This window comes from Rattus norvegicus, chromosome 16 (genome assembly GCF_036323735.1).
Source record: "Rattus norvegicus strain BN/NHsdMcwi chromosome 16, GRCr8, whole genome shotgun sequence".
NCBI classification, from domain to species: domain Eukaryota; kingdom Metazoa; phylum Chordata; class Mammalia; order Rodentia; family Muridae; genus Rattus; species Rattus norvegicus.
The window spans coordinates 19,101,409-19,110,530 of record NC_086034.1 but is presented as its reverse complement, the minus strand read 5'-3'; the positions used below and the strand labels follow the sequence as shown (position 1 = coordinate 19,110,530).

The 9,122-nt window shown below is 49.8% G+C and overlaps 1 long non-coding RNA gene across 3 annotated transcripts; it reads left to right on the top strand.

Moving 5' to 3' along the window:
• Positions 1–175: 175 nt before the first annotated feature.
• LOC120097369 (uncharacterized) lies at positions 176–8,369 on the top strand. Of its 3 annotated transcripts, none has more exons than XR_010058650.1 (3): positions 176–841; positions 7,351–7,395; positions 8,165–8,369. It is a non-coding gene; the product is annotated as an uncharacterized LOC120097369 (long non-coding RNA). The 3 variants fall into 3 exon arrangements; XR_005494702.2 differs by having other exon boundaries at positions 7,351–7,677; XR_010058649.1 differs by lacking the exon at positions 7,351–7,395.
• The last annotated feature ends 753 nt before the right edge of the window (positions 8,370–9,122 follow it).

Sequence of the window (9,122 nt, the reverse complement as noted above, 5' to 3'; positions counted from 1 at the left end):
CCCGACGCCGGCGCAGGCGCGCGCGTCCCTCCCGGAAAGTAGCCAACCGCACCGGGGCACTAGGAGCAGAGCGGGAGGGCGGAATTCGTCGTGCGCCTGCGCGAAGAGGCGGGCCTTCAACTGCCTAAAGGACCTGGGCTCGCGAACTTGGCTCCGCCCCAACCGCTGCCTAGTGATGCGCATGCGGGGTTGCGACATCCTCACCGCCAGGCTTCTGGGCTGCATGTTCATTAGGTGCTAACTGAGGCTCTTTCCAGAAGGTCTTGGGTGTAGAAACTGTGGCACAGGGACCGCGCATCTGCCTTCCTTGAGCTCTAGTTACCCCGTCTGCCACTTGACTCGTGGCCATCTTTACTATTCATCGATTGAATGAGTAGAGAGCAGGGATTCTGCCAAATGGTAGTCACTGCTACCCCTGGCACTCCTGAAGCCTGTGAAGATAACTGCTTCTTTCTTTTATCTTGAGATCAAGTCCCACTGGTCCGGGCTAGCCTGGGAATCGCTGAGAAGGGGTCAGATCCTCTAGAACTAGTTACAGATGATTGTTAGCCCCTCTTGTAAGTGCTGGGAGCCAATTCTTTGCCTCTGAGCCATCTCTCTAGCCTGTTTTGAAAGAGGGCCTCATATAGTAACCCAGGCTGGTTTGGAACTCTGGGGAATCTTCCTGCCTCAAAGCCCCTGGTGGTGCGATGACTGTACATTCGATATTGTCCACAGAACCCAGAGCTTTTGTATGCTAGGCAAAGGCCACCAACTGATGAGCATCCACAGCCAGAATCGAGACTCAGAGGAACACACTCCTTCCTCCCTGTGCTACCTTCCCACTCTCAGTGGAGGATGTGTAAGTGTCGCAGCTCTGAAGGGAAAGGCCTTCCCCCACAGAAGTGGATCCGCTCTGCTTGGGCAGGGGAGGTTTCCCCAGAGAAAGTGTTTCACTGTGTTCCAAAAGGTATCCTGGCAATTGGGAGCCAAGGAATACAACAAAGTCACAGCACACAACAAACCTCATAGGAGATTTATTGGGAGGGGAAAACCCAGGAGGGTGGCTGCCTCTGCTGAGGTGGCTCTCCCAGTCAGTACAGGGCTGGATGTGGTGGCACGTGCCTTAAAATTCAAGCACTCAGGAGTCGGAGGCAGGGGGATTGCTAACTCTGAAGCCAGTCTTGTCTACAGAGCGATGTCCAGGACACCCAGCATTACATAATCTCAAAACACAAAAAAGATGCTGTGTGTAGAGGCCCAGGCCCAGGACTCTGGAGATGGAGGAGTGTTTGTCTGCATGCATGCCTGTGCACCATGTATGTCTATGCAGTGCCCTTGGAAGCCAGAAGAGAGCACATGATCCCCAGAGAAATGGAGTTACAGATGGTCGTGAGCTGCCTGTGGGTGCCAGGAATTGAACCTGTATCCTCTGCAAGAACAGGCTCTTGCTCACTGAGCCATCTCTCCAGCCTCAATGCACACAATTTAAGAGACTAAAATATATTTTAAAGACCAAAACAAGGGGGCTGTTGACATGGCGCAGTGTACCCGAGCTCAAATTTCTAGACCCTATGTAAATGTTGGGGTGTGAGGACATGTGCCTGTAACCCCAGCTCCTCTTTGGGAAGATGGGAAGCAGGGTCTCCAGAAGCTTGGGGCAGGCCAGCCTGCAATATCCAATGCTGACAAGAGATCCTGCCTCACACAAGCTGGGGCTTGAAGAGGCACACATGGCATTGTCTGATGTTACAGGTGCCTGTGGTAAATGGCCTGCACACACAGGCTTGTGCCCATACTGTGCATGTCTGAGACTTCTCCACAGTGTCCCAGTGTCACAGCAATGTATACTTTGTTAAGAACCTGAGGTCACAGAGGAAGTGTGGGGCCACTGTTTCTTCTCCTCCTTCTCCTCCTCTTCCTTCTTCTTTAATATAAACCTTTTTTTAAAAGGATTTTATATGAGCACACTGTAGCTGTCTTCAGACACAGCAGAAGAGGGCATTGGATCCCATTACAGATGGTTGTGAGCCACCATGTGGTTGCTGGGAATTGAACTCAGGACCTTTGGAAGAGCAGTCATTGCTCTTAAGTGCTGAGCCACCTCTCCAGCCCTTTTCTTCTTTTTTAGTGAAGGACTCTGTTAGGAAGGAAAAATGGCCAGACCTGTAATTATACACCGACCTATGGTCTGTGACCTCACGCTCTGGAGAGATGAACCCACTTGCTGGGTCTCAGACGTCAAGACAGGAAAGATAGATAATGAAGTGACCCAAGGACTGATGCTGGGGCTCTGCTTGGAGCTCAGTTATTGTACAGTGCTGGTAGCTGAATAGGACGCCTGTTTATCTGAATGCACAGGACCCTGTGTTCTACCCCCAACTCCTTACAAGCTGGGTGTGGTGGTGCACACCTGAACCCTACCCCACCCCAGCACTCAAGAGATAACCCACTGAGCAACTCTGAGGCTGGCCTGTATGTATTTTGCAGGTTCTTCTTTCTTCCACTTTTCAACCCCCTAAGACTAGGTTAGAGAGAAAAAAGAACAGAGAGGAAAGAAAGAGATCTTTAAAGTTCAGGGATTGGAAAAGGGGCCACGTTAGATCTAGAATATTTCCTGCTGATTAGGGGTATTGAGTTCCTTGGGGGCAGGTTTGACCTCTGCCATCAGGATATCTTCTTGTGTTTCTTCTTTGTGCATAACTATTTAACAAACTGCAACCAACCTCTAACCAACCCCCAGCCCTCTCAGGGCTCTCACGTTTATTATACCTTCGGAAGAGTCCCCAGAGTTCCAAAGCCACACAATCGCCTAAACTCTCTGCAGCTGCAAAATCACGCCCCTGCTAGAGCAGGAGGCAAATCACGGTCAGCTGCTGTGGACGGTCCCATGCAGCCCCATCTCCCACAGCTGGGATTAAATGAAAACATACGAAACTAAAACTGTAAAATTTGTCACTGCCCCAGCCTGTGCTACATAATGAGAGGCTGACTCAAAAAAAAAAAATCACCATAGGAGGCTGGAGAAATGGCCCAGAGGTGCTCTCCCAGAGGACCTGGGTTTGGTTCCCAGCACCACATGGCAGTAGTAATCCCCATACCAAGGGATCTGATGCTTTCCTCCGATCTCCATGGGCACCTGGCATGGGCGCCAGGTATAAGCATGATGTACAAATGTACCTGCAGGAAAACAGCCATACACATAAAATAAATCTAACATTTTTAAAAATCAAAATAGAAGGCCTAGACCTTTAATCCTAGCACTCTGGAGACAGGAGCAGGTGACTAAGAACTCCAGGCCTGCTTGGTCTATATAATGAGATTATCTGAAAACAAATAAATAAGCCAAATAAATGAATCAGGAGTTTGAGAGATAGTGTCTTAACCAGGGTTTCTATTGCTGTGATGAAACACCATGAGGAAAGGGTTGGGAAGGAACATCATTGTTCATCACTGAAGGTGGTCAGGACACAAACTCACACAGGGCAGGAACCTGGAGGCAGGAGCTGATGCAGAGGGATGTTACTTACTGGCTTGCTCCCATGGCTTGCTCAGCCTGCTTTCTTACAGAACCCAGGACCACCAGCCCAGGGATGACAGACACCACCCACCATGGGCTGGGCCCTCCTCAATTAGATTACTAATTGAGAAAGTGCTTTACAGCTAGATCTCATGAAGGCATTTCCTCAACTGAGGCTCCTTTCTCTCTGATGACTGTATCTTGTGTCAGGTTGACACATAACCAACCAGTACAGATATCTCGGTGATTAAGAGGGCTTGTTACTCTTGCAGAAGACACAGTTCTGTTCCCAGCACTCATAGTGGGCAACTCAACTTCCTGAGACTACAGACTAAAGGGATCTAATGGACTCTTCTGACCTCCAATGCTACCTGAATCCATGTACACAGATACACACAGAAACACACACACACATAGACACATATACACACACTCATTTCACACCCTCACATACATACTCAGACACATTCACATACACACACTCAGACACATTCACATGCACACACACATGCACACACACTCCCACACATTGACAATTCACACAATACACACAATCACATACATAATTCAAATCTAAAATAGATTTATCCAGGCCCCAATTGCAGGAGAATGGAGAGTTCAGGGTCATCCTTGACTATATATTCATTTGAGGTAAGACCAGGTCTCAGAGAAGGACAACTCAGTCCTACCATGGTGGTACACGCCTTTAATCTTAGCACTGGGAATGCTAAGGCAGGAGGATTATGAATTCAAGGCCAGCCTGGGCTACACAGCAAGATCCTGTTTCTAAAATCAATAAAGTCAAGGTTGGTAGCACACATCTTTAATCCCAGCACTCAGGAAGCAGAGGCAAGGGGAAATCTCTGTGAGTTTAGGGCCGGCCTGATCTACACAGTGAGGTCTAAGCCACTACAGAACCAAACAATAATTGAGGGGGCTAGAGAGATGGCTTAGGGGTTAAGACTGCTCTTCCAGAGGTCCTGAGTTCATTTCCCAGCAACCACATGGTGACTCACAACCATCTGTAATGAGATCTGAAGACAGCTACTTATATATAATAAATACATAAATCTTTAAAAAAATAAAGAATAACTGAACACACACAGCCTTCACAATTGCTATGCTACGTCAGCCATCACAGACAGCTCAGATGGCTCAGGGGAGTCCCTGTGATCTACACAGAGGAAAGAGGACTTGGCCTGTTTTCTAGATGGTTCTGCACCATATGCAGCCCCTCACCCCACAGCAGACAGCTGTGGAGCCCCGCTCTGGTACATCCCTGGAGGATGCCTTTGAAGGTTGATCCTCCTGGCTGGCCGGGACCTCTACGCACACACCTGGTGCTCACTCTGGGGGGAGTGCAAGCTGGGCCTGTAATTACACATTGATTCACAGGCCACGCCTGTGGCTTCGGATGGGAGACCAGGAAATTGGAAGGAACAGGACTGGAGAATTGGTGAAGGAAATTGGGCAGAGGATAGACTATGTAGATAGATTTCCAGGGAGTGAGGCCCATCCCACGTGGATATACACTGATGAGGGACCTCAGCACATTTTAAAAATTAAGCTTGTTTTTATTATCAAAATGAGGAACCCTTGCCACAGTGCACATGAAGAGGTCAGAGGACCACTTGTAGGAGTCAGTTCTCTCCTTCCATCACGTGCATCCCAGGGACTGAACTCAGGATGTCAGGCTTGGCAGCAAGCTCCTTTACCTGCTAAGACATCTTGCTGGCCCAGCACAGAAGAATAATTTAATGGAGAGTATGCCCCACCCTCTAGGCAGGCACCTCCTTCTTGGCCTCCCCTGTCATCGTCCAAGGTGCCCATGAGTGATGTGGCCATGGTGAAGGACAGAAGCTACACATTGCTGTCAGCATTCTGGGTATCCACTCACAAGGGCGACCTGGGCTACGGATGTGGCTCAGTGCCAGAACGGTGTCGGGTGTCCTCCTTCAGCCTTGGCCTGGTAGTATTTCTCACTGAGCTGAGAGCTAGGCTGGCAGCCAGCAAGCTCCAGTGGTTCCTCCTGCCCCTCCCTGAAGCATTAAGGTTGCAGGCATGTATGACCACAGCCAGCTTTTAACTTTATTTATTTCTATATGTAGAAACAGTGTCTTAGTCAGGCAGCAGTGGTGCACACCTTTAATCCCAGCACTTGGGAGGCAGAGGCAGGTGGGTCTCTGTGAGTTCCCGATCAGCCTGGTCTACAGAGTGAGTTCCAGGATAGCTAGGGCTACACAGAGAAACCTGTCTCAAAACAAACAAACAAACAAACAAAACAAAACAAAACAAAACAAAATGACAAAAATAAAAACAAAACAAGCAAAAACAAGCATTTCACTTGTGTAGCTAGAACTCACTGTGTAGACCAGGCCAGCCTCAAACCTCAAACTCTCAGAGATCCACCTGCCTCTGCCTCACAAGCAGTAGGATTAAAGGCGTGCACCACCACACCCGACCTGGCCTTTTCACTTATTTAACATTTGTGTTAAACATTTGAACTCAGGTCCTCCTCTTTCACAGCCAGCACTCCCATCTGCTGCCCAATCCCCTAGCCACTGAAATGGACTAGTAAAGACACCAGACAATGGTGACATGGGGCCTGGAGATAGGCTGCTCCAGAGCACTACGAGTTGGTGTGTTTTGTATAATTACTTTAACATGTGTCGTATGTGTGTGTATGTGTGTACATGCATGTGTTTGTATGCTTGTGCACATGCATGTGTGTGGATAGCCACATGTATACATGATTGCATGATCACATGCATACAATTGGGTGTATTCGGGTGAGTGCATCTGTGCATGTGTGTGCATGTGTGTTTACATGTATGTTTTGTGTGCATGTTCATGTATGTTTTGTGTGCGTGTGTATGTTGTACAAGTGCGCATGTGTGCACATGCCTGTGAGTGCATGTGTGTGCATATGCGTGTGAGTGCTTGATGTGTGTGTGTGTGTGTACGAGTGCACGTGAGTGCGTGCATGTGGAGGCTGGGGCCCAACTTCAGGAATCACTCATGTTCGTTCCTCTTAAACATTTTTTCATTTATGTGTGTGGTTTGTGCATGTGAGTGCAGTGCCCTCAGAGTCCAGAAGAGGGCATCAAATCCCCAGGAGCTGGAGACACCCACAGTAGTGAACTATCCTGCATGGGTACAGGGAAGTACTTTGAGCCACTTCATGGGCTCTTTTTTTTTCCCTGTCCCTGCCTCTCTGTCTCTGTCTTTAATGAGAGAAAAGGAAAGAGGGAGGCAGCAGCTCTGCTCTGGTTGTGGGTGGAGCTTTCCTGACGAGGACAAGAGTGGATCCCCGCTGGCACTGCTCCCTCTGCTGGAGGTGTGATCTGCAATGGCGTCTGTGCCTTCCCTGTGAATAGGCTTCAAGTGGCCTTGACACCCCACAGAGTGCAGTGTACTGACCTCCTCCTGCACAGAGCAGCAGGTGGGGGTCCCCTGGACGTCTGGTAGTGTCCATTTAATAGTTCACAGTTCATTCACTATTCAAAGTGTAGTAGGAATGTATTACTGATCACATGAGGCCTGGAGTCTTTGCCTCTCTCTGTTTCCTCCTTTTTACAATTAATTTTAAAGATTTATTTATTTTAATTTTAAGTGTATGTACATTTGGCCTGTATGTTTGTCTGTGCACCATGTATGTGCAATGCCAACAGAAGACAGAAAAAGGATCTGGAGTTACAGAAGGTTGTGAGCCACCATTCAGATGCTGGGAACTGAAATACATAGGTCTTCTCCAAGAGCAGCCAGTGCTCCTAGCCCGAGTCCTCTCCGCAGTCCTCTTGGGCTTTTTTCTGTCCCTGATTCTCTGTCTCTGTCTGCCTTTTCTTTCTCAGTCCTGCCGTATTCCAGGAAGACTGAAGCCCCGTCTGGTCATTCTGGTGATCTAACCCACCCCGCATGCCTAGTCCAGCCCTGCTCTTCCCAGCTGTTCAGGAAGTTCTAGGCATCCTCCTGTTCCAGGGTCCTGCTCTGGGAAAACAGCACTTTTCTCCTGCACCGAGAGAGGTCCCTCGAGCACAGATGCAGCCCAGGCCACCACAACCTCCTTCCAGTTGCTCTTGGCTTCATGCAAGAACCCCTGTATCCTGGCAGGGCGCCCTCCCTGGGCTGCTGCCGAGATGGACCCTGGAGACTCCACTTCCTAGGAATAGCAGCAGTCTGTGGGTCTCCTCCTTGCTCAAAGCAGCCTGTTGTCAGTGGGGGCCACACCCAGCTGCCTAAGATGCTGTGGGTTTAAAACACTCCTAGCCTCTCTTCAAGAGCGCTCTTTGAAGAGGATGGTGGGCTCAGCAGCTGGGGGGGGGGCATCTGAACCTAGAAGCCACAGTGGCGTTATTGGGGATGTGCAGGGGTGTCAGGAGCTGGCTTTCAGCTTGCCCTCAAAGTTCCACTTCCCACAGAGTCTCAAGGCTATCATTCAGAGTAGTGGGGACATCCATCCTACAGAAGGAAGGTGCCCCTGGGCTGCTCTCCACTCTGAGCCACCATGGAAGATGTCCTTAGATGGAATGTCACTCTACTGTTTTAGACAGTGAGAGAAAAGGAGATTAAATACTCCGTCCCCGTCCCAGACACACTCTAAGGGTACTGTGACCGCTGCTGGTTTGAGTGGAGATGACTGTGGCTGTGTTTGACTATCTTTTTCAGACAAGACCTCGTGTAGCCCAGGCTGCCTGAGCTTTTACTACGTTGCTGAAATGACCTTGAACTTCGGTTCCTCTTGCTCCATAGCCCAAGTGCTGGGATGGAAGGGGACAATGCTTCCAAATGGGACCTCAGCACACAGTACATAGACACACCAGCAACAGAAGCAAGCCAGCATTTGCTGAATGAATAAACAGTTCAAAACACATCGGCCTGCACATCTGTTTCTCTCGGCCACTTCCCAGTCAGAAGAACCTGGGGGTAGATTGGATGGGACGGGAGAGTCAGCTTGGAGGGTGGGTCAGGTCTCAGGGGTTGGCAGGGAAGCCTGTAGTGTGACCAGGCCTTTCCACTCTCTGGTCTGATTCCGGGCTCCTGACAGCCATAAAATCACCCTGCTTAGACTGGCAATATTTTCCTTTAATGTGTTCCTGAAGGCTTTGGAAGACCAGGAGGAAAATTCCAGAGTAACAAGGAGAGAGCTCTTTCAGGTCCTGGGGGAAGGGAGGGGGGCAGTGGCGGCAGGACTCAGGGGCACCAGCAGCCCTGCGGTGTGTGTGTGGGGGGGCTGTCTGCTGATTGTCTGCTCAGAGAGGGTCTGTAGAAGGACAGAGGACCTCCTTGATCTCCGTGGTGTGGGGACGGTGGGTGGCCTTGCCTCTTTTAGCTGCTTCTCCACAGGAATTCATATAAAACTGTTCCAAGGTGTTTCTACCAAGCACTCTATGAGTCTGGGACGAGTTATGCACCGCACTCCCCCACCGCTCCCTATTGCTTTCTCTCTGCTCCTGCTCACCCAGCCCAGAAACTGCCTTCTTCCTCACCTCCACCTTCCCAGACTGGACTCAACACTTCCAGTGGCCTGACTCTTATTTCTCCTCCAATCACAGGGCAGAGGCTCTTCCTCATGGCCCCCAGAGCTGTCAGTGTGCCCCATCATGGCTCTAACCAGTCTGCATTG